We start from the raw sequence: 26,387 nt of genomic DNA on the forward strand, positions 1-26,387 counted from the left end.
TTCGACCTCGGCAGGGAATTGCCATGTGTGTAGTCTCTAGGCCCTTAGAAGCTCATTCTTACGTGAGACGCTTACTTTAGCACTGCAATCTTCTGCATTTGTCCAAATGACGAAATAAGGATCGCTTCTAGATACTCGCAGTACATTTAAGTGCTGCCGCGGTCAGCGAGCTACTGTTATGCGCAGGCTTTAGGGCGTCGGATGCCTTGGAACCGTCTACGGGGCGTCTTAATAACAATGATTGGTTTCTTGGGGAAAACAAATGGCGCAGTATCTGTCTCATATCTCGTTGGACACCTGAACCGCACCGTAAGGGAAGGCATAAAGGAGAGAGTTAAAGAAGAGAGGAAGAGGTGCCGTAGTGGAGGGCTCCGGAATAATTTTGACCACCTGGGGATATTTTACGTGCACTGACATCGCACAGCACACGGGCGCCTTAGCGTTTTGCCTCCATAAAACGCAGCCGCCGCAGTCGGGTTCGAACCCGGGAACTCCGGATCAGTAGCCGAGCGCTCTAACCACTGAGCGAACGCGGCGGGTTGCTGATGTGCTTTTTGCCAGTCCCGCTCTGCAGTCCAGCTAGCAGTCGAAAAAAATGGCGACGGTTTAGCCCTGGTTAAACCTGGAGCGACGCGACAGCTACAGATGGCCGAGTGGAACTCGGTCAGTCGAATTGCAAAGTCAGTCTTTCGCCGCTCCGTTTTGCTGGGTGTTCCTCCTTTTTCTTCTTCCCTGAACGTGAATTCACTCTCTCCCCCTCTCCCGCTCAACTCCCCCTCCCCCCAGCCACTAGGTTTCGCCGGCGCACCGCGCCACCGGCAACTGCTCCGCAACAGATGACCAACCACGTGACCACGGTGCCGCCACGATGGCCACGCTGAAGGCTCGAAATGCTAGCGTACTGCTATCGCTACAAAACACCAGAACCTTCGGCTCTTGACTCATGTTGGCGCTCTCTGCGCTCTCGAGATTGCACAGTCTTCCTGGCCATAACTCGCCGGGCGATTACCATCCGTGTGGTTAACAAGGTTACAACGCGTGTCGATGGCCCATGCTGGAGGTTCATTGGGAGGCGACTCCGTATAATAGCTCTGGCTGTACAACGCAATTGCATCGGAATTCCCTAAGCAAAGAGTAGTCTACAGTTAACAATTTAAAAGATTTTTTTCTTGCCTTAATGCACTTCTTTTTTTCTCAGCCAGTTTTTGTAAGGCTTGCTCCATTGTGATTTTTATTTCAGAATAAAAAGGAAATGAGTGAAGAATTTGTAATCACCGGCTTCTCAGCCCACTTCCCGCAAGCGGACCACCTGGTTGAGTTCAAAGAGAAGCTGTTCGCTGGTGTCGACTTGGTAACAGATGATGAAGCTCGCTGGCCTCGAGGTATGTGTGCTATCGCAATTGTAATTTCACATTTGATTATGAGCGGACGCGTCTCGAGACATGTTTGAAGCAACGAATGAAGATAAAAGCGCTACGTTAGTTGAGTAAATATTACTTAGCATAAATCCTGAGTGTATTTTTTTACTTCTTCTTAATTAATTTCACATAAATCCAGTGTTCTCGCATTCCTAAAGCGAGGGGCATATAAGAGGCTGGAAATGAATACATCGCATGAGAAAATAATGTCCGAGTATTTGTGCTCGTATTCGGCGTCCTCTGGTACATTAACAATGTACACTGAGGGACCAACTGATGATAGATATTCTTTCAACGAAGAATATATCATTGAGACAGCACTAAGGCAAGGCAAGGACAGGACGAGAACTATAGCTGAAAATTTAAACTCCGAATTCCTCCTATCAATGAGCGAAAGCGCCTATGCACAAACCTTCCAAGACTGCAGGTAAACAATGAAGGTAACAAAACATAAAGGTCAACCAGTAAACGATAAAGAGAAAAATGACCGTTCAGGAATTCTATGTGAAAGGGTTTGGTAAGTTAAAAAATCGTCGTAAATTTATGTGGCATTTCGTATCAGTACTCTTTCCGCTTATCTCGTGGGCAAAGAAGAAAAACGACCAAATTATTTTAAACATACTTAAGTTCTTCAAACATTCTTCGTGCACATTAATTCTTCCCTTTTTAATTCTCTGGTTGACCTTTATGTTTAGTTATCGTCCTCGTTTTTTCTGTATTCTTGAGAAGGTTTACGGATGTGCCTTATTTCTCATTCTTGGGACGAATTCGGGGCTCATTCACTTGCAAGTGCGGCGCCCGTACTGTCGTCTCGTTTTCAGGGCGCTGTCTCCAACGCTACGTTCTTCGTTCAAATAGTATGTCGTCCAGTAATTCATACTTTCAAAGGGCGAAAACTTTCAAGCGTATCAAGAGAGTGGGCTAAATTCCATGGCAAAATCTCTATGATTTCCCTTATCACAGGCCATCTTGGTACGCCGCAACGAATGGGCAAGATTCGCGACCTCACCAAGTTCGACGCGCAGTTTTTCGGCGTCAATCCCAAGCAGGCACACCTGATGGACCCTCAAATGCGCCTCTTGCTGGAGACCACGTATGAGGCCATTGTGGACGCTGGATACGACCCGGAAACGATGCGGGGACGCAATGTTGGCGTGTTCATCGGCTCTTTTTACGTTGAGTCGGAGGAGGCGTTCAGCGTGGATACAGACAAAATAGATGGCTACGCCGTGCTTGGAAGTGCCAGAGCCTTGTTTTCTAATCGCATCTCTTATATCTTCGATTTCAAAGGTGCGAAAGTTTAACTGCCAAATCGCCAGCAAATAAGTAGCAAACGGCGACTTTTCGGTTCTTCTGTGCGGTAGAAAGGCTTGCAGCTAGCCTCAGTTCACTATTTGTGTTTATTAATTTGTACAGATATCTACAGCACCCTCTTGGGCTACACTTCCAAGCGGTGTATCACAACTAACAGAAACGATGAATGCAATAGATTGAGAAAAAGATATACCTTACAAAACTCGAACGACGCCAATGCATTTAGCTAGCAAAAATTAAGAGAAACAAGAAACCTCAGCCACTGATGAAAGTCAACAAAGAGGCACAAGCACCCACAAAAGCTCATTTCAATGGCAACAGAAACAAAAACTTGGCCTCATGTTTAGGAGAAAATTCTATCCAAGCGCCGCTTGGGTCGATGACAGTGGGTAATTACTTCTTGATTAGAAAAATCCTTGAAACGGCAGGTTTCATAGAACATGACGAACCGATGAGAGGGAGCCACTAAAATTTGCTGCTGTAACTTGTTGAATTGACGTATTATTTGGAGATGAAATCTGGGTCTGTGAAGATTTATTGTTTAAATCAAATCAAAAAAATCAAAATCTTGATTCAGCATTCTTCCGCGTGTAACAAAGGAATGCTGGGACAAGAGCAAAAAAGCTGCTACAAGCAGCTTGACAAGGCCCTTGCCCCTGTTTGATTGGCATTATACCTCATTATACCTCATTATACCTCAGAAGTATTATACCTCAGAAGTACACATGATCCTCAGACAAATGGGCATCGAGTAACCTGCGCCAGAGATTCTCGCATCCGGTCGGTAATCCAGGGACCTTACCGCCTGTACTACGTATTTTTTCTTCAAAGTACCCTATTAACGCACGCAATGCAACTGCAGTAGGAAGAGGCATCAAAGAGAAAAGTATTATGATGTTTTGATGGTAGCAGCAAACCGTTCACAGCTTGCTGCTCGAAACAAAACATATTTTCCATTCAGCACTGTGGCTAAGTGGTGTGGTGTTCTGATGCCTGTCGTGATTTCCCTGGACTATCATTTAAATCTCTTCATGGCATTCTGCAGCTTTCCTAGTCCTTTGTATCGCTATTTACGCTCATGATTTAGGATTTAAATTTTGGGGTTGTTTGTGTTTTGTGCTTTTCGATTTATGTACCGAACGGAATGACACTAAAATCTCCTCTACGCGTGAGCTACCATGAATTTGTGTTTAAGTTTTAAGAATAGAGAAACCAAGGTACTTATGTACTGGTTCATAAAAAAAATAAGCGGCAGAATGACCAAAATAATAGGAGACGGTATATTTTATGCACGCAAACAAAAGCTGATGAAAGGTTATAGGAACAAATTGGGTTCCCGCTGGACTCTTCCTCCTAACTATGCACTCTCTGAGAAGTAAATGATACCCATTGGCGCTCATATCTCAATGTCTCTATCTTTTCCAACAGCTGAAGAAAGACACTCGCATGTTCGCAAATCACACCGAATGATTTTTAATCAGTATTGATAATTTACCTATGGATTTGGGCTGTACAGTTCATCGTAAGATTGATTTGAAGTGCTCCTGCTCTCCAGAAATATTGTTGAATTCGTAACCAAATGTGTACCTAGCTTTTTATGACATAAGTATGGATTCAAAAGACATTAACAAGAAATGTATAAAGAAGGATCAAGAGCCAGCAGCCAAGCGATTTAAAAAAACGTCTAGCGACCAAATGGCATGTCGTTGTTTATCCGGATTCTTCTTACCTTCACAAAACAAAACAGGCTAAGTAGCGCGAAAACGTATATTGTAAAATTACACGAAAGATTAGCACTGATGGATAGAAAGTGCTTAGAACCTGCGTCGCCCAAGAGAGCTCCTTTATTGCTATCGGCTCAATTCACGACGCGGTTTTTTCTCACAGACCCATCGCTAATGCTCTCCAGACGCGAGGAGAAAAGGAAGTCAGTTTGTTTCATACAAAGTTTGTGCGTTGCTTAGGATGTTACGTTCACGAGACAACATACAGTGGAAAGCGAAATCGGCACAACGAAGCGCTTCGCTGTTTTAGTTCGAACTTGTTTATATGTTGCTTTGCGAGCCTTTTATGAAACAGAATTTTGCGCAAGCTAGCTCCAGCATAATATTTACTTCTAAAACATGTAGAGTATGTCACTTAGAATCAATCACAGTACAATGTGACAGATAATAAATTGTTATCTCAAGTCATCAATTATTTTGTAGTCATTTTGGCAGGCGCGCATATCTACTTGTTCTGGAAGATTTTTGCAAGAACACGCACCCGTAACAGTGTATTGGGGTACCCACACGGCTTCAGTCAGTACCGACTCTCTAACGGGCACATGCCACTTAGGTATGATTGCCAAAGTAAATAAATAGTGCGAAGCAGAACTTCGTAGTGGTGAGTTTGATCATTTTTAATATATTTAACACGTTCGCTGCTTCGTGCGTCACCAGTGGGTCAGGACGTGCATTCCTGCTGTGCGACACAAATACTGAGTAACGCTATGAAGCCGTGGGACAGCCTAGATTTTTCAAAGAGCCTGCGAAAAACTCATATGCCCGGTTGTTATTGCCATTTGTTACCGGTTCCAATAAATTGACTTCGTCGGAGGCTCACTGGTACGCCACGGCGCACCCAAGAAAAAATTAGGGGGGCCCGCCGGTGGACCACGACACACAAAGATTAGGACCCTGAAGATCGTTGCGGCAGTGAGCATGTTAAGTTTTCTTCCTTACATCCTAACATTCTGAAATTTTCGTGTTATTACTAACAAGAGTGCTCTGGACTATATTTTTTCCAGAACACCTGTATAGGTAAGTTAGAAATGTGAGCAAAAGAAGCGAGCACTCTAATGCAATGGTGTATACCTGAAATGATAATAATCTTGAACAGTACATAGGTGGATTGTATTCACATTTTGCTTTACGTGTGCACTTCAGGACCAAGCGTCACGGTGGACACGGCGTGTTCGTCGACAATGATTGCTCTTAACCACGCCCTTTTGGCACTTCGCTCGGGACAGTGCGATGCGGCCATCGTTGGTGGAAGCCTCATATGCCTCAAGCCGGCTACAACACTCTCTATTTTACGCATAGGCATGCTTTCTCCAGACGGGAAGTGCAAATCTTTCGATGCCAATGGTATGCGCTTCTTCGAAATTTCATGCACGAAAAAAGGTTTCTCTAAAATGATAAGTAACTGAAATGCAATTACCAATTCAGCAACTATTACCGTGATTATCAAAAATACTAGAGTTTACAATGCTACAGTACTAGAACAGAAATTAAAAGTTGCTTGAAAACCCAGCTTTTCGCATACCGGATATGCCTAAAGAAACAGTCATATGAGGCCTTGAATTTTTACTTTGGGCTCTATCGTTTCGACTGCTATGGTTGTAGAAACCTTTAGCGACCGGAATAGTTTTGGAGCATTGTGTCACGAATGCACCTCCATTTTTCTGCTCCAGTATAATACCTGAGAGATGTTAAAACTGCCTACGCTGTGCATTTAATAGCTTATAACAAGTAAGTTTCTATCCACTCTAGCATAGCACACAGCACACAAATTATAGAAGCACTTGTGTTCGATCCTCAATACATATACACGCCGTAAAATCTCGAACAAAAACATTTTGTCCTCGCATACAGCTGCACTAAATTCGAAAAACAGCGACTGCGATGTTGTTCTGTGCAGCCAATGGCTATGCCCGAAGTGAGACCGTAGGCGTGTTTCTGATTCAACGTTCTTCTGAAGCCCGACGGATCTACGCCAAACTGGTGCATGTCAAGGCCAACGTGGACGGGTACAAGACTGAGGGTAAACGTGTTCCCAAACAAACACTTTCATGATAGCTCAAAATACTGAGCTCTTCCATCGGGAGCGGTAATGCGAAGGCACTAAGTCTCAGCCCATCTCCATTAAGTATGGCGAGCCGCCGACCAACTCTGCGTAGCTAGCTGGTGTTCAGTGGCAGATGCTTTGTCCAGCACTTTTCATATACAGGTTAATGGCAACACTTGAATGTACAGTCGGCTGGAGGGTACTTTTCATCCAGCTACCAATTTTCAATCGCGAATTTTATCTGAGTTATTTGGTCCATTGCTAATTCGCAGAAAACACAGAGCCAACATTCAGCTCCAATGACATCGTGTGTGTTCCCTCATGTACATGTTTTTTTTCTGCGCTGTGTTTTCCATCAATTACCACTGTTTAAAAGAAATGCTGTTAGGCTAAGATCAGAATGAGGACATAAAGTGCAGCTCTACGTCTGTGGCGTAGCCACAGACGTCTGTGGCGTAGCCACTACCGTGCTGCAGGGGTTACGGTGCCTTCTGGTGAGGTACAGGAGAAGCTTCTGCGTGAGGTCTATGCGGAAGCGAAGGTGGATCCCCTCAAAGTGGGCTACGTCGAGGCCCACGGCACAGGGACTGCTGTGGGGGACCCACAAGAAGTTGCCGCCTTCCGAAACGTGTTCTGCGGGGCTGGGCGCCAGACGCCGCTGAAGATAGGAGCCGTCAAGAGCAACATGGGTCATTCGGAGGCCGCTTCGGGTGAGAAGATCTGTGCAATTTCTCTAGCATTTCCTGCTACTTCACTCGGTGCAGCACGGGGTGGTGATGGCGTAGAATTTATTGCTCTTATTGCCTTTTCGTTGTCGCTGGAATCGCAACTGAGCATGAGAACCTAATAAATCTGACACCAAACCGTATATGTCAAAGTTTGCAATATACTTCGACATGTATCGTAACAAGCTCAACACGATCGCAATTACAATCAGAGAGCGCTGGCAACCCGGACGGCCTCAGAAGTCATGCACGTATCTTGCCGCAGAAATGTAGCTATAATTTAGTAGCACTGGATTACACGGCGCTGTAAATTGTTCCCAACCGCCAGCGGGACTTCGTTCACCGCCGGTGTGTTCCCTTTCATACAAGGGATATATGATTTGATCGCAGGGTAGGCTTGTCATGCCCTTATGTGTTAACACGATTCCAAGAACTCCGCGCTTTCTTTTGCTTTGTCTTATTACACCATTATAGGCCTAATTTGTATCTCGTGCCTGCTAATAATACTGAACTGATATTGACCACAAAGGCCAATCGTTGCCCGTTTTATAACTGATGTAGAAAAAAAAATGGGTTATCGCAAAGCTTGTGCGAGGAGCGAGAAAAGATATATGAGATATTTGTATGAAAAACAAATATGGAAAAATATGCAAAATGTGAAACATGAAAAAATATGAATAATGAAAAAGAAATATAAGGCGGAAGGCGACAATTCCTGATGATCATCGGAATCGGGCATGAGGCCTGGTGTCATACCTTCTAGTCAAAATGCTAGACAGTCCAAGAAGAATATGAAAATTTGGTGATACTTGCAGGACGAATATGAGGCGGAAGGCGACAATTCCTGAAGATCACCGGAATCGGGCCTGAGGCCTGGTGTCATACCTTCAAGTCGAAATCCTAAAGACAGTCCAAGAAGAGGTGACATGCCAATTATCGACTTGAACGCTTTACACAGCGTACGTGGGTAACGTGAAATGGGCACTGTTGGCAAATAGTCGAGGGAGTTATTCTTTAGGTTTTCAAGAACCCTTAAGGATATTTTATTTATAATGCCCTAAGAAGAAAACCGACATTTTTTATTTAGACCCGAGCAAATTAGCTTGCGCGCTCTATATCAGTTTCGCGACAACAGAGCATATTACTCAATTTCGCTGTACTATCCTCTCATGTGCATCCAGCAGACCGGATTTAGCGCTTTCAGACTTCCATTCTTTGGCTACGGAACATGTTCTATACGAGAAACGTTGTCCAGTCTCGTACATGGTAATCGCCGCCATAAGGGGCTTCCTTCTGCCTGTTTGGTTTTTATGAGCGCGGCATAGAGGCTCCTGTTCAATGGTGGGATAAGTCCGGAACAAATGGCGCCGACTATATAGCAAAGTCACTGCAGGCAGCTCAAATTATTCTTTAATTTGTAGCATTACTATCCTATTAGTATCTCTTGCAGTTTCATGAATATAAATAGAAAGTATTACTGTTAAAATCATGCTCACCGAAGGGTGAGGGAAAAAAATAAAATCTAAAAGGATGAGAGGCGTTCTAATAAGAGTGCCGTTGCCTACATTTCAAATTAGATTGTTTCATTGTCGAAACAAATTCGTTAATCTTCTTAAGGTTAAGATTAGTTTAGTCACTGGCTTTTTGCGTTATATTCATGTACGGGCCTAGTGCAACCTTTTTCTGGCTCTTTTGCTGTTGTTGCTGCATGAGGGATGGGTTGAATAAAGATTGTAATGATTGTCTAGATACGCGGCAGTCGTCAAATCTACAAGTGGCATTTTGGCAAGTCGGCTGCTCCTGCATACATGACAGCAGCTGTGATCAAACAAGCCGCATTAAATAGTTCTGTTACAAAAAGAAACAAAAATTACCCTACTGCTGCCATGCCTCTGACACGTGAGAGTCTGTGATAGCAGTGAAGAGTGCTGAATACGCCTGTATCAATATATTTTTGTCTTGTTTCGTTTCCTTCTTTCGATTCTGGTTTTCCAGTGCTGCTTTATGCCGTTTGCAGTATTGTGGTCGGTTGCTACGCTTTCTCCAGTGTTACTACTGCTTTGTGATTCATGGAATGGCAGCTAAATTATTGGCTCCGCGCGATAAGGCGTGAGCACCCTGAACGCACCACGTGCGAACGGCACAAGCAGTCAAAGGCGCGGCTGCGCACAGAGTGTCGCACGGGTCTGTGAAGAGCAGCTCGGCTTAGCGCTACTCAGATATAGATATTTCCTTCCTCCCCGTACTCCTCCTTCGCGTTACGCCGCCAACACAAACGCCGCTGCCAAGGTCAATTTACACAGGTAGCGAAGGCGACTTTTTCGCGATGTTTCTTTGCTAGGTTTTTCGTCTCATACCCGTACTTACTTCAGCCCTCACTTCAACACTCAAGCCCGCAGTTGAATGAATGTAATAATGTTCTTGTGTCGCGGTGCCAGGAAGAACAGTAATGACCTTCGTACAATCTTGGAGGTTCGATTTTGGCGTTTCCCAAATCTAATGAGTGTATGCGTGCCATGTATGAACAAATTACAACCGCAGTACTAAGTCGTGTTCCGTGGCATGGGCGCGATGAAACTTTTGTTCGTAGCGGAGAGTTCCGTCTTCGTTGTGTAGCAAAATTCATAAACAGTGATCGTCAATTGAAGCTCTAAATAAGTATTAAGACCTATGGACTACGAGTATTTGCGTATGGTTTCCAATAATACCTTAAGCAGTACCACCCCAAGCAGTTACAAGTAATCTGCCCAGCATTGGAACTGTATTGGCAAAGCTGGCCCTACAAAGGACCAGGATGGGACCATCCTGTTGCAATATTGGGCCGATGACCTGTGCTGCTTGGTTACATGCTTCCAAGCCGCCACAGTGGCTCAGGGGTTATGGCGCTCGGCTGCTGTCCCGAAAGATGCGGATTCCATCCCGGCCACGGAGGTCGAATTTCGATGGGGGCGAAATTATAGAGGCCTGTGTACTGTGCGATGTGAGTGCGCGTTAAAGAACCCTAGGTGGACGAAATTTATGGAGCCCTTCATTATAGCGTCGCTCATAACCTGCATCGCTTTTGAACGTTTAAACACTCATAAACCAAACCGCATTTTTCCATCCTTAGCACGAGCGTCAAAGACGCTCTTTAATGTTGGTGCATTTTATCCTAGGTTACAAGCGTCCCCATAATACAGCACACAATGCAAACTAAAGTACGAAAAACTAAAGACATGTGCGCAGGTTTTCGTTTTCCGCTATTCATGTAATTTGGACTACCTCTCTTTCACCCGGAAAATAGCCTACGGCACTTTGAGCCGCTAGCGTCCACAGATTTTCGGCGTTATTTTCGTTCCACCATGGGCCAAAAATTAGGCCAAAGATAATTCAGGAAACCGAAATATTAATATTTAGCTAAACCTTTTACATCACTTTGTGAGCTGTGAGATGAAGAGCGAAACGAAAGCAAGTACTATTAACACTTACTGAAGAAGCACACTGCGGCAAGATTTCTTAAGATATATAGAATGTTGCAATATAATGAAGCTCTCTTTATTTTCCTAAATAATCGATTGCCCTTTATTGTGCAGCAAGTTCCGGTGCAGGATTGTAAAACTACGTTAATTTCGGTCTGAGAAGATTAGGCTTGTCAAAAACAAGCGCTCACATCCCTTTCTTCCAACTGTCTTTTGAAACTTCCAGCAATATGTATTAATCAATGTTCTTTATAACATAAAAGAGCAAACACCATCACGGTACTACGATTAGGCGAGCCAGTATTCTTCTAGTGCGAACTTAGTGCGGCCTAATCTTAAGGCACTTCAAGTGGAGCGAGAATGCCCTGAATGATGGAACGCATGTTGTGTGGCACTGTGCAAGGCCGAAACGGTGTTCAAAACTGCGGCTTTTGAAGACTGGCTAGTGCACCAGACGCAAAATGAGCAAAAAACTAACAGGGAGTATTTTTTATTTTATTTTGCGGAGGGCATTATATGCTTGTGGAATTCTTTTCCGTTCATCATCAGAAACATCTGAAGCGCTTGACCGCGGCGTTGTTTCTGGATGTTAAAAGGGCGTGTGATAACGTCCTCATCAAGCTATTTTGAACTCTCTGGAAGCTGCATAACTTGGTGGTCGCATGTTCTGCTGGATACGCAGTTGTATATCTAACCGATCAATATTTATGTGGACTGAGGACTGACCAACATCTTCCCATTACACCTCCCGTGGGGTCCCACTGGGCGGAGTACTTAGCCCAACGCTTTTCAATCTTGCGCTTGTTGGCATTATCGATGTACTACCACAGTCGGCGAGAGTCTCAGTCTATGCAGACGATATTTGTATCTGGGCATCAGGAGTTACGCGACCACAAGTTCGAGCAAGGCTACAAAAGGCGGCAAGCATTCTTACGGCCTACCTCCGCCTGCAGGGCCTCGAGATTTCTACTGAAAAATGTTCCATTCTTGCCTTTACACGCAAGAACGTCTCCCATTGCCCCGTACGCATAAAGGGGTCAACAATACCCTAGGAAAGAAGCCATCGCTTCCTCGGAGTAATCATCGATCGTAATCTAGCATGGAGCCCACATGTATCGTACAAGAAAAGGCGACAGACATCGATCGCTCACGTTTTCTTCTTTCTCAGAGGGAGGTCATAGAAAGCATCAGTGCACTCGATGCTCCAGCTGTACACCGCATTATTCATGGGATTCCTTCGGTACAGTATCCCTGCACTAGGAAACTTGAGGAAAACGAACATGCGGTGTCTGCAAAGTGTTCAGGCTCAAGCTCTGTGGACGTGCCTAGGATTGCCAAAACAGCCGCAACAGTACTCATCGCCCAGGAGAATCCAGTGACTACCTATGTCACAATCGAAGCCCTGAGAGCGCATATTCGTCACTGCTCTTGGATTCATGCACCCCATCTTGCCAGTCTTCCTGCTAACCGGCCGAGTACATCAATTGCGAAAATTATTGATGCCCATCGCGACTTCCTACCAACCTAATTTACACCAGCGTCTAGACCGTCTTCTGTATTATGGGGTCTGCACCAACCCCGTGCGCTTCTTTCCATACCGGGCATCAAAAAGAAGGTTGATTTATTGTCGAAAGCACTAAAACAGACCACTCTAGAATATTTGCATGAGAAACACTGACACCGACTGCACAAATACACCGACGGCTTAGTGGCCCTAGTTAGTGACCCTAGTGACCATAGTTAGGAAAGTGAAAACATCACACCGGACTTCATCGACTGATGCAGAACTTACTGCTATTCGTGTCGCCATTGAGCATATCAGTGAAGAAACACCCCAGCAATGATCTGTTTTCACTGATTCAAAGGCAGCCCTCCAAGCGTTACAATCGCCTCTTCCTCATGGGTCCCATGAACAACTTGTCGCGGAAATCAGAGAGCTCCAACACACAGCTATGAACAAAGCGCACAATATTGTTTACCAATGGCTGCCAGGACACAGCGAGAAGTTCGCGCGACGAGGCCGCGCGAACTGCTCACTATGAGGGCGATTTTGTGACCATCCCCATCTCTAGAGCCGACGCAGCGGGTAGGCTTAGACCACTGTCGCGGGACATCACGCTTGCCGCGTGTAATTGAGGCCAATTCTCTCATTCACGTTTAAAAACCTTGGACCCAGATCTGAATTTTCGGCTTCCATCCAGCCTACCACAATGTGAAGCAACTTTGTTGTGTCACCTGTGGCTTGGTGTATCTTTCACCAAGCACTACTCCTTCTTAATAGGTATGGCTGACAGCCCTGCGTGTACCATCTGCGGGTGTGATGAGACTATAGCCCACATTTTTTTGTGATTGCCCTGCCTAGAACGCCGAAAGACACTCTCTCTGCCGGGCACTGGAGCATCTAATCCTGCGCCCGCTGACGGAAACGAAGATTCCCGGCCACTGGTTGCGGCGGCCGTCGGCGGTAAAGGCCTACAAGGCACTGCTCCGCTTTTTGAGGACTTCTGGCCTGCACTACAGGCTTTGACTTTACTGAATGCGATGACTTCGCATAGTTATTTTAAGTTGCTGCAAATGTCTTTTCTCATTCATCTTTTTCTCCCCTCACCCGTTTCCCCCAGTGCAGGGTAACAAACCGGCTAATTTTCTGGTTAACCTCCCTGCCTTCTTCCTCCTCCTCCTGTTCCGTCGACGTCATTTATTCTTTGTTTTGGTGTCTTTCCGCAGGCGTTTGTTGCTTGGCGAAGGTGATTCTGGCCATGGAGACTGGAATAATCGCCGCTAACCTCCACTTCCAAAAGGCCAACCCGAACATTCCATCGCTGCTCGATGGCAGCGTGGAGGTCGTGAATCAGGCGACACCTTTTCCAGGAGGGCCGGTGGGCATCCATTCGACCGGCTTTGGTGGCGCCAATGCCCATGCCATCTTAGAGGCTAACCCTCGACCGCACGTAGATGACCTGCCGCGCAAAAAATCGGAGCTACCGAGGCTTATCTTAGTGGCGGGAAGAAGCAAGGAGTCGCTTGAGGTGAGTTGGTCATCGTAGCTGCGTCGTCTATCAATTCACGTCTATCGGAGGACGAGGGCCTTCCAAGTTACCTTAATTAGACTGTCACACTATATTGAACAACGCTTTAAAAAAATTTATACGTTTCACTCCGCATCAGATACCCACGTATCCACGAAATTGTTTATGTTCTTTGGAAACTGATGTGTAACTGAAATGGGCCACCATTTAGTTTATGTGTTCCTTAGACGTCTAGGAAGGTATCTTGCCCTCATAAAGAATCCTAAAAACAGTCAGCTTGCACTTTTATTCTAATACGCACTCGCCTCATTTATCGCCTTTAGGTGAACTACTTCTTCGCTTTTCCTAATTTAGTTCACTATTTTTTTTACTGTATCCAGGTTTTAGTGTCATAAGTGAAAGTGAAGAACTACAATACACCTGGTATATAGTTTCGAGGAATATTTTCTGCGTGCTTCGTGTAGCTTGAGACTGCATGCGTACTAAACGAACTATGAATCAAGCTGCTTATTTAAACAGTAATTTTCCCGGCTCGCAATTAATATTGGTCTCATGATGTTGCATTGGTTCAATGATTTCTTAATTGTACTTTCCCAACCCTTCTCGTTGATTTAAAGGCAGGTTTGAGAATTACCTTTCGTTTGCTAACACTAATGCTCTTCACGTTCACTTCCCTAATAGTTAACACTTGCGTGCTTATTTTATTGACGAACGAAGAGTCTTGTAACTCTCAAATGTGGACGTTTTTTATATATAATACAGTGTTCTCTATAATGTATTGCTCCTATGGCTATTACTGACGGTCGGCTACGGATCCTAAAAATTAACTATATAAAATTTAGTTATACGCTTTAACAGTAACAAGATTTGCCGGTTTTATTTATATCCGCCAACATTGTTATTGCTATGATGCAAGAGACTTCTCCCTGCCTCAAGAACCTTACACTTAAAAATTAGTGACGCGCTTGCCTGAAGCTTCTCCTTGAGTAAACCCGATCTTTAACGATCTAGAAAGATGAGGTGGCTTTGTTGTTGCCAGCTGCACGTAAAGACTGGCTGCAGTAAATAGCAATACCAGCAAGCAAGTCTTTTCGAAGTAGTTTCCAGATTTTACCGTCCACTTATGAGGACATTCGTTCGTTAACAAAAGCCTTCCAGATCCTAGGAGTAACGGCAAAAGTAGGAAATATTGCTTTAAATGCCTTTTATGTTTCAAGCATCAAAATATGCGTGTGCCTGGATGATGGTGCCCGCAGGGTGCCCAGTCCGTAGAAAAGATGTTAACCAAACATTACGACACACCTTTCAGATCCCACATTGCATATACGAAAGCGGCTATTCGCTAACAGCCATGGCGAGCGTTTTTAAGAACACCATTAAGAAGTATGCAACCTGATATCTCTTTTATAAGTCGTGATACGTGCCTGTTCGCGGACTCACCTGATAGAATCGTCTTGGCGCTCGATCAGCTGGATGGTTATCCAAATGGATACTGTTCTTGTTTAGTTCGACTTCAAGCCGCTTGCAGTACCTTTGTGCGGATATACAGTCGTTCACATTATACAGCATCAACAGCTGTACATGGAAGGCCGCAAACCGCACTATAAGCGAACTGCGCACCGTAGCAGAAAATGGCGTAGACGGCACCCTAGTCACACGGCCTGCTTTTCAGTTGCATAATTTTTTTACTGTTTCTTTAAAGATTTTCTCTCACCAGTATAAATCAATTATGCAACCCTGCGGTCTACTAATTCCCCAGCAACGTAGTTTCCGAGCACACTATTCCATGTCCTAGTCGTTTTGTCTCTCGCTAAAAAATAAATTTGGCATGACAAGCTTATTTCTGTAATCCTCTTAGTACTCAAGAAGTCTTTGGGCATGGTTGACCACATCACAGTACAGAAGAAACTAAGGCGCTACGCACTTCATAGCGCAGACTTAAACTTAATACTCAGTTGCATACAAAACCAAACTCCAGCATGACCTGGAAATATATAGTATCCAGTCGAGAAAGCTACCAGTTAAACAAGGCTTCCCCATGAATCTGTGATGGGGCCAATATTACTCTCCTGCTCTGTTGCAATGGCCTGCTTTTAATCCTGACTCTGCTGAAACCTTTAAGAATGTGAATTGCATAATTAATATATTGAGTGTTGATAATTTGGCAGAAACTGAGAGTAGGGCTAATGTTGCACTAAAAAAAAATTAGAGCCTAGGTTCTTTTCAATAAATCAACCATTGTCCATAGAAAAATAAGATATATTATATTCTTCGTTGTAACAAAACGTGCATTCCGAAATTTTGAAACTAATGAAAAATAATTGTGAGCTGAAGCAAATGCGCACATTTTCATGTTTGGGCATTTCATTTGACAAGCAGCTACAATGGCAATAGCATATAAGTGCGTGTTGTACACCTCTGGCGTTCGCGAGCCCTCCTTTGTTACCAACCTGCGAGCACGTAAAGCGAACTGACGAAAGCGAACTGAACACTTTGATACTGGTACTTTGCGCATCATGTATTATTTCCTAATTCCCATCGCACATATAGTGTTGAAACATTGAGTATTCACCCATTCTTCTTTGCTAAATTTTCTCATTAGTGAGCAAAAACGGGATTTAGAAATGATAACCAATTCTAGTTTTTCTGACCCCACAGAGCCGGTATGCTGAAATCTTTATATTGCAATATGAACATTTGCGCGACAAATCCGCGACAATAACCATAACCTATAACCCAGCTTTTAATTTCTCATTATTTTACGCTTCCAATCGCACCAAATGAAGAGTTATTCTAGAAAACATCAATTTGCTGTCAAATAACATCTATGGGTAACGATTGCTGCAATTTTCGGGTACATATGCTTGGAATGGGCTGTTTCACATAAATAAATTATCTTATTGCAAAGCGTTTGAACATTACTAATCTGCACAACTCCCAAACTGGTGTTCCATAAAGTGCTCGTTGTCCATGTGCTAATTTTAATAATTGCATTTAACTGCGGTTGTACAAATTCCACTGTGTACAAAGCGTGTATGGATCTTAAAACATGCAAATGTTGATATAGTCCAGATTCGAGGCAACTACTGTCATTCCCTTTTCAGATGTTCAAATAATTCATGAATTTTTACTGTTTTTTATGCCTGAACGCAACTTTTTGGTGAATGAGAGCTAAACTAGACTGCTTCGGATGACCCATCATGTGCCCTTGTATGTTTCGAAAACAAAAATTGTTTGCGAACATTGAGTAGCAGTTGCTGACAATTTCGCTCAAACTCCAGAGCACCATAGACCGACTGGTAGAGGAAGGGCCTTACCCGGACTCTGCGTACGCTCTCCTGAACCTCGTGGGCCAGCCGAGCACAAAACAGTTTCCGTACCGAAGCTATTGTCTGGTGCCCGTGGACGGCAGCGGGAAAGCGGCCGCCAAGGCATCGGCCGACGAAGTTCCATTGGAGAAGCGACCGCTCTGGTTTGTCTTCAGCGGCGTGGGCAGTCAGTGGAGTGCCATGGCCAGTCAAATGATGCAGTTTGACGTGTTCGCCCGATCTATGCACAACTCGCACGAGCTGCTCAAGGACTTTGGAATAAACCTGATCGATGTAGTCACAAAAAAAAACAACAGACAAGAATACCATGGCATCCATGCTCACTTCAATCACGGCAGTGCAGGTGAGCCCATCTACGTTGTACTTTATTTAGATGCGCAAGAATCCTATGCAAGAATGCACACTTTCAAAATGAACTGAAGAGTATTAATACTGAGGGAAACCCCATCTAAGTTTGCTTCTCAGTCAAAAATGATTACGTGCCTCTTTCAGGCTATTTTGGGTTTTTTTACGGCGACAAAAGACAGATTGGTCCACAAGAGTCGAGGGCGGGCTAGTTGGTTCGTCGTGTTTGATGACTAGCGTAAGGCAAGATGACGTAGTGACAAAATAGCGCAAAGAGGACGTCCATCGCTATGTCTGTCCTCTTCAGTCTACATCCTGGTCCCTGGCGTTGTTGCATCAAATATATTTGTTGCTGAACAAAACGGGCTTTCAAAATTCCTCCTCCATTAGATTCAGACACATAAGGGAAACATTGAAAAGACTCATTGATTGTGATTGCAAGCAAATAGCGGCCATGCCTAGCCTTAGAGATTGGCGAAGAAAAGTACTTAAACTCCTCATTGTGCCGCAACCTTTTTTGTGTCTGTTTTAAACCTTGATCTAATGCAAATGCTACTTATTACTGAGGGCCGTGTCTTTCTCATGACAACGCTGTAGTCTGTTCTCGAAGGCAAGTTTATTTTAACCTTAGTGTTCCTGTGACGTAGCTTTGATCTCAAGGGCGGTTTTAACAGTGGCGTTTGTAAAGTGTAAAACTCTATCTAGGTTTACTTTTTTTCGTAAGGACCGGAAAAGGAACATTGACAACTCCGTCCTAGATTATTTTGTGTAAAAAGCAATTTTACAGTCTTTTGTAAGTTTGGTGATGTATCAGCGGCACCCAAGAACAAATTTGTGGAAGTTTATTTGTTGAAGAAATATTTGTTGAAGTCTCCTCCTCTATTTTAATCAAACGTTTTACATATAGACTCGAATAAACTCCGTTATGGTTATTCAGTCGTAAGTGGCTGTGCTGTCTAGTGTTACAGATCCGCGCCCAAAAAACTTTGTCGCCACAACGCAGTTCATTCGCCATATCGGCCGGTTATGGCGACACCATTACTTCATGAGTTAGCTATTTCCGGGCTTATAGACTCTGTTTCCTGTGATAGAAGTGTCTTTGTCGTTAAAATACAGCAATATATCAGTACAGGACCACTTCAGTGGATGAGCTGCGTTTCGGAAGTAAGTGCAAATAATCATAGCAAAAGCGTGTACTGCAGCCACTTCCGGTTCTTAATTTCTCCTCCTGCTGTTTATTTCATAGCAGAGGCTGTGCTAATAATGTTTTCTAGTAATTTACTTGTTGTGCTACGTTGCTGATTTTACTGCATCTTCGCAAGGCCAACCCGACATCGGCTCCACAGTGATTCGTAGCGAACGACACATGGAAGATGCATGTATGGGCACTGGTGCACGTTGAAGCGCTGCTCAATGCACCGAGAAACGAATGCACGATGATTGGAGCGTTGTACTCTTTTAAATGCACGGGAGACCGCCTCTAGCGGTGTAATAAATATGTAAACACTTATTACACCACTTATTACAGATTTATTACACGGCGGTGCAATAAATATGGCAATATAGCCCTGTTTTTCGGAATTCTTAATTTATGGACTCATGTCATGTACAGTCGTGAGCAATGTAAGAGAGAACAAAGTTGCCGCACTTATTTCTTAATTATACCATATTCTTGCGTGAAAATCACAGTTTTTTCTCTTTTCTGTCTAGTTTTCCTCGGCGTATATTATCCAAAAGTCACTATGAAATTTAGTGGAGAAATGAGCAGAAAATTTCTAATTTTGCGCGAAAATTTTGTTCTCTTTCATATTTCTCATTATCATTACATATTGCATGAAATATTTCGCATTATCGATTTGCTCTTGCGGTGGTGCAGCACAGTGAGTGGTGTAACCGCACAAACAAATAAGCGATGCCTACATGTACAGCTAGATAGATGAAACAGGTAAGCAGTAGGTTATAATTATATCCGGAAGGAGAACACAGACAATATTCCTATGATTGAATGCGTCCACTTCAGAAGTGCACCTCATTGATTTGTCCTCAGTTTTCGTATAAACTATCGCGAAGTGCTTAAAATAACGAAAGCGCGCCAACGCCCTTCTAGCTGCGTCGCCATTTATTTGACCTCTTATGAGTAGAAGCGTTTAGGCAAGTAGCCCAGTCATATATTCTATAAGAGCATACCTACACTACAAAACACCCTTGTAAGTGGCAGATATTGAACCAGTGCCTAACGGGATAATTACTCGATTGAGGCTCTAAGTACTGGGACAATTTTCGCAGTGACGTACCGCCATGGAGCCTAGAATATTCTTACTAGGAATGTTAGGTATAAGGACAGAAACTGACATCAAAATTGCTGTACCCGAAGTTAGGCGTGATTAAATTATGTGCTCTCTACTTTTAATGCTATTTAACGCACTCCTTTCGACTCCATGTGTGTACAGGCGCCTGCACAGACTACCGTATCCTTTGAGTCGTAAAGAATGCGCGACACCATCCCGAGCACGTTTTGTAGCGATATTAGGACAATTACTACTACGCTGCTATGCCAAGTCTCTACAGGAGACGCTTTTGCTTTCTCAAGAGCCCGCGGTACTGAATGCGCCAGTGTTTTGTCGTGGCAGGGGCACATATTGCGCCTACAACTAGCGAATCAGATCTCCGCGTGGGTGAGAACAACCGGCAGCTTTGCCTTCTGTAAACCCAGAAACTCGAAGGAGGCAGATTTTCATAGGAGCTTTGTGAGAGTTATTTTCCAATTGATGTTTACTTCATACCAGCATTTCTAAAAAAATAAGCAAGTCAAGGTGCACGCTACTCCGCGATTAACTCTGCAAGGTCCTAATCCATCGTACCATAGAACACCGCTGCCAAGATAATGGCTGTCGTAGAAAAAAGAGCTGTGGACAATGCGATGAACGTCTCTGCTGCTGCAATTCTAGTGGTGAAATTGTGAAAGTTGCCTTTTGTTTTCTTTTTCAACAGGTAGCACTTCTGGATCTGCTCTTAGCAGTGGGCGTTCAGCCCGACGGAATGCTGGGTCACTCTATGGGCGAGATCGCCTGTGCTTACGCCGACGAGTGCTCCACAGCAGAGGAAGCCGTACTCTGTTCTTACTGGCGAGGACGGTGCTTAGACCTGGCGAATCTACCCAAAGGGGCCATGGCCGCCATCGGTGAGGACTGCAACTTTTCGCGGCTTTTCCTAAACAGGCCATTAAAAGCGTCGCATTGCAAAATTCAGCAGGCTCAATGGCAGACTGAGGATAACGATACGCATTTTCTGTTCTCGGCAAAATTGCAATCCTCGAACTCTTTCAGCTCTGTTCATTTTAGTCAGGCAGCAAAAAATGCGGTGCTGTTAAAAATGTTTGCCTTATAAATGAAATAATTCTCACTTTAATCGGAAAAGTATTTTCGACGTTGAAGATGACGTGAAGAAAAGACTGAACTCCGTGATCTCTTCCTGTAAATTAGTACAAGTGTGGTGTTGCTTTAAATGTCCGTAAACGAAAAAAGCACGAGATGAAAGGAGCCTGCGAAGGCAATGCCTGTTTATTTTTGCTCGGTCATTTCTATGTAATGACTGTTCCAATTTCAACAAAAGTAGTCCTCTGGTATTTACAACGCCGTAAGCAATTGATATGAGAAAACAAGTTTCTATTTAGTATCCTGTTAGGCACAAAATGTAAATAATGTCACAAAAGGAAAGAAGCATTTCGATGGAATAGAATGCATCTTGGGACGTTTCGCGGTGTCTTAATATATTTGCTCTTGAAGCTCCACCAACCGATGGCGAGATTACGGCACATTATAGCCGATCATTCTGACAACATTTTTCAGGAATGTGTGGTGCAGCGAAACGAGATCAACTCGCTGTGCTAACGAAGCAATGAAAAAGGCAGAATTTCCGGCCGAGTTCTTCCAAAAGTGTGAGCTGACTATTTGCAGCAAACGGCTAGAGTTACGATGTTTTGCCTTCGTATTATTCGCGCAAATAGCATATTTAAAGTTCTTAGCATGAAATCCAGCAATGTAGATTTTAAGGAATCCAATGGTCAGCAAAACGATATTAAGGAAAGAGAATGTTTCTTTTCATTCTGGCGTTATTTAGTGGCGAAAAATAGTGTACACCGCCATTTATTGATCCTTTTCTCCAGCATTCGTTTAGTGACATGTTGGGGTGGATTAAAGCGGCGTTCATATAGCCGTCTTTTGTGCTGGTCTTACAGTATGATTGTATTAAGCCTGCATTTCTCAGGCGTTCGTAAATACGCGTATTGCACTCTGTCCCCTTTTCGCCAGGTCTAACGTGGGAAGAGGCGCGAAAGCGCTGCCGTGACGGTGTGGTGCCAGCTTGCCACAACGCCGAGGACTCGGTTACAGTGTCCGGGCCAGCCGACGCTGTCGCTGCACTGGTCCAAGAGCTCAAGGCTGAAAACGTGTTCGCTCGACAGGTGGACAGCGGGAACGTGGCCTTCCACAGCGAGTACATGAAGAGCGCCGCACCTTCCCTCCTCGAGCACCTGAAAGAGGTAAATTGTTCAGCCGTTCTGGCTTTAATTATTATTTGTTATATTACTGTCGACTACGATTTGACCACGAGGAACGCTACTTGAAAAAGCAAACAGCGCGTGGGGAACCTTGTTGGGTGTGTTTTTTCACGACTTGTTCTCAGGAGCTGCTGCCTGTGACGAGCATTATCGACCAATCACCTGGTTTGTTTTTTTTTTAGCGATGGTTAGTCGATGCCTGAAGCCTATGGTCCAAAATCGATGGTGGAGTGAAGCTGTTGGCAGCAGTGCTGCCGCCGTACCACAAATTTAATCGTTTGAGCAGAACAGGAATCACATGAAAGAAGTTTTGTTGTTAGCCTTATCCCGTAGACACAGTACATGTGGTGCTCTTACCAAAAAAGATAGTCGACACTATAGAGCTTTTAATTTACAGGTGAAGGCACTATGAAACCAAAAAAAAAACCATTATTAATGAGTACAAAACCAAGTGTTGACAGACACATCAGCATATGCCTTCGATGCTACACATCCGAGGAAACATATTCAAGAGTGTACGAGTATTGTGTTTTACATTTTTTGTTAGAAAACCACAGTTTTAGACATAAGCTAGGACTAGAACTCGAAGCATATGCCTGAATTGACTATAAATTCTCAAACAATGAATTTTTTCTCCTCCCTGCCTTTATGCTCTTCTTTAGCCAATAAGCTGCACTAAGGGGTCGAAGTGGGGCGAACGGGGTGTCCAGTCTCCAGGTAGACCCTCACTGAACAGTCACGTTTCGGGCGAGCAGTTGAAGGTGCCTTTCTGCGTCATCTCTTGTTAGCGGCATGCGGACAATGTTGGTTGTATCGTGGACCCATCGAGCAACATCGTCAGCTAAGTTGTTGCTAACAATGTCACTTCCCCTTAACCTTCACTTCAACTTCAAATGCCATTCGGTCTCCCCCGCTGTGATACTACGCTGTTGTGCCGCTTGTATCTCGGAGTGGCGCTGACAAACGCCTATTCCCATCTCATCGCAGTGGCATCCTCTCCAGCGTGTGAGCAGTACGGTTGCGAGTAAATGATCGGGCACCTACTTTGTGCCTGCCCTCGTTTTGAGCGAGAGCTTGCCTTCCCGGCTGCTACACTGCACCGCCTGGACTCTCGTCCTCTTTCAGAAACCAACATTCTGGGGCCTTGGATAATACCTTCTTCACAAAGTACAGCGGTGAAGGCGCTCCTGATGTTTCTTAAAAGACTCTGGGGTTGATTTCCCGACTATAAACGTTAAGTCTAAGTGTGTGCCCTCTCTCCCGTTTTCATGGAGGTCAATAGACACGTGAGAAACCATTCTGTTGCCGCTCTTTCTTTATTTTTTCCCTTCTTCCTTCTCCCCAAATGTAGGGTAGGCTACTGGGCATCGCCTGGTTAACCTCCCTGCTTTTCCGTCCTTCCAATTCTCTCTCTCTTTTCCTTTTAGCCAATACTTCCATTCTGACCAGACTTGCTTCCTAGAAACGCTTAATGCCGGCATTTTGGTCATTGGGGCTGCTTTTTGTTTCGCGACGTCTGCATGGCTAAGGTGTGCCGATGCACGCACAAAGGCGCGTATCTCGGCAAACGTTTCTTTTTCGAATCGTTTGCGCCGCCGGAACCTGCATTGTCCACCGGAAGACAGTCGCCTCAACGCACGCAAAAGCCGCAGACTCGCGTTCTCAATGATTCTGGCTCGTCGTTCGGTCAACTCTGGCGGTGTCCTGGTTAGTCTCAGCGCCATCGAAAGATATACAATGCGAGATACACAACCACGACGAGACGTGCACTTGCATACTTCCCAGGAATCTGGGAGGAAGGACTCCCTGCTTCCTTGACATTTCTCACACATGAAAGTGAGAAATGTTGCAGCGACACATGGATTAATGCCTTTTCGCTCATCTCTTAGAGAAAGATCAAATTTTATGAAACATACTTGGGCTCACCCAGTAGCCTTCATGCACATTCATTCTTCGTGTCATCTTTAACTGGCTGATCTTTCCATTTTGTATATTCATTGCTTTATCGTATTTCAAGCTTTGTGCGTCACAATTATTTGCTGATCATTGGGCGTACTCCAATTTCGTTCAGTTGCAAGTGCAACACCAATCCTGTCCACGCCTTTTCTGTGTTTGCTGTCTCAACGTTACGTTCTTAGTGCGAACATTACGTCTAACCAGCTGGCCCCTCAGTACACTTTGCAAACGTAAGAAGAAACGACACAACTTGCGCTCTGACTTGCACCTCAAGGAGCGGTTGCGTAAATCTAACAACACGTAAATCTGCCTGCTGTTGTACAAGCTCTGTTTAAAAGTAATGGTGCGAATATCGCTGGCCACCTCAGAGTACTCGGTAGCAGGAATTCTGGACAGCTGTCTGGTTCACTTGTTTTCCCTTCACATGGCGAATCACAAGAAGCTACTCTGTGAATTCGCTATGTGGAAAAATTACACTGTGGCAGCGAAGGGTTGTTCTGTAAACCTGATTATCTGTTTGGTTCATTGTTAAACCACTGGGCCATGGTTTTATTTTCTCAAATATAGAGTATTACAGTTAAGTAATGTTCTATGGACAGGAACTATTTAGAAAGGTTCTAGGAAGCAGGATGTAATTCAGTCTAAAACAAGACACGCCCAGGTAAGAAAGGTCTACAGCTATAAATTTCTAACTACTTTAGAAAAATGTACCAAATCCGCATGAAAACAAGACGTACCCCAGCAACAAAGCACTAGAATGGAGCTAAGGTTTAGCGAAAAGCCAGGAAAGAGTGGCACTCTAGTTTGACGACTGCCTGGGCTTATACATCTCTGAGATGAGCCATAATTCTGTATAAATGAAAATTTTGTATAACTAACAGGCTCACTGTGCAATGCAAGGCCATCATACAAAATTTGCATTGGCGTTAAAAGAAGCCCAGTAAATAAAGAGCGTGCTTAAGGGATCATCACATATATTGAAAAGCGGTCAGATATCGTACATTAAGAGCCGTCATGTTATTTCTCTGGTTTTAATGTCCGGTGTAGATCATCCCACAACAATATCGCGTCTTTACAGTTTTTTAGCAATACTCAATTGTTTACGTTTTATCAGGCGAACCGGAATTGCCGACGGCACAGGATAGACCTTCTATCTGTTTATGTTATAAGGGGCAATGTTCAAGTGCGTAGCTTATCGAAGAAAACCTTGGTACACAGTGAGACAGACATTTACGTATTTTTGAAAGTACGCAACATCGATATAGGCCGAAGCATACAGAGTATTACAAGGACGGATGCAACATAGAGAAAACAGAAAAAGAAACTGAACAGAAAAATAAACCAGAAAAGTGAGACGCAGAACACACCTTAATAATAATAATAATAATAATAATAATAATAATAATAATAATAATAATAATAATAATAATAATAATAATAATAATAATAATAATAATAATAATATAATAATAATAATAATAATAATAATAATAATAATAATAATAATAATAATAATAATAATAATAATAATAATAATAATAACAATAATAATCAATCAATCAATCAATCAATCTTTATTTTTCGGTGCCCAGGAACAACCCAAAGGTCTTGGTGCTGGTACACCATTCACACGCACAAAATGTACATTTATTTCACTACAAAGGAAGACACTCAGGGGAGGTAATGCAGCAGTCAAGGCGATAGAAAAAAAAGACACATAAACTAGGAGCGACAGCAAGCATGAAACAAAAAAGCGAGAACAAGGAAACAGCGAGAACAGCGGTAAATGAAAACAGCTAGAACAGGCAACAGACATATAAATAACTAATAAAACAATAAACAAAGAGAATGAACACAAGAACGACCGATAACAGCCAAGTACAGCATATATCAAAATACAAAAAAGAATAAAGCCAATACTAATATGAACGAGTAAGAGATCTCTGAAATACAAGCTAGAAATACAATCATACACAATAAGAAATGTAATTAGTGAACGCGTTACAGACAATCAGGCGTGAGTACACAGTATTAAAGAAATAATATTAATGAAAACAAGTACACGTGATGTACAATTAAGGAGAGAAAAAAACAATATAATACCGGTGCAAACGCACAAGTGTAGTAAAGACAAAATGCATGAAAGGGGAAGTTATGTATGAGAAAATGAGTGCTCAAAGTGGAACGTCACGGACATTCAATATAAAGGAAGGGAGAGAATTTTCGAATATATCAAGGTGAGGACAAAGAGAATTAAACAACTTTTGCATTCTGTCCAGAGGGGAGAGGGAGTGCAGGAGCGCAGAAACTTGAAATGGTCTGAATTCCCTTATGCTCTTTCGCGGTACACGCAAAAGGATACGCGCTAGGAGCTGAGGGCATAGAATGTGACCATGAAGAAGTTTATACAAGAAAATTATATCTGCC

At 43.7% G+C, this 26,387-nt stretch overlaps 1 pseudogene across 1 annotated transcript in view; it reads left to right on the top strand.

Annotated features, from left to right (window-relative positions):
* Positions 1–1,252: 1,252 nt before the first annotated feature.
* LOC144121827 (fatty acid synthase-like) overlaps positions 1,253–26,387 on the top strand; it is a 107,201-nt pseudogene continuing 82,066 nt past the window's right edge. Inside the window, exons 1-9 of the transcript XR_013312711.1 lie at positions 1,253–1,382; positions 2,382–2,708; positions 5,660–5,860; positions 6,414–6,536; positions 7,037–7,270; positions 13,471–13,772; positions 17,054–17,444; positions 20,438–20,627; positions 21,757–21,993. The product of XR_013312711.1 is annotated as a fatty acid synthase-like (transcript). The remainder of the gene's footprint in view (positions 1,383–2,381; positions 2,709–5,659; positions 5,861–6,413; positions 6,537–7,036; positions 7,271–13,470; positions 13,773–17,053; positions 17,445–20,437; positions 20,628–21,756; positions 21,994–26,387) is intronic.

Source organism: Amblyomma americanum, chromosome 2 (assembly GCF_052857255.1).
Source record: "Amblyomma americanum isolate KBUSLIRL-KWMA chromosome 2, ASM5285725v1, whole genome shotgun sequence".
In the NCBI taxonomy this organism is placed as follows: Eukaryota; Metazoa; Arthropoda; class Arachnida; order Ixodida; family Ixodidae; genus Amblyomma; species Amblyomma americanum.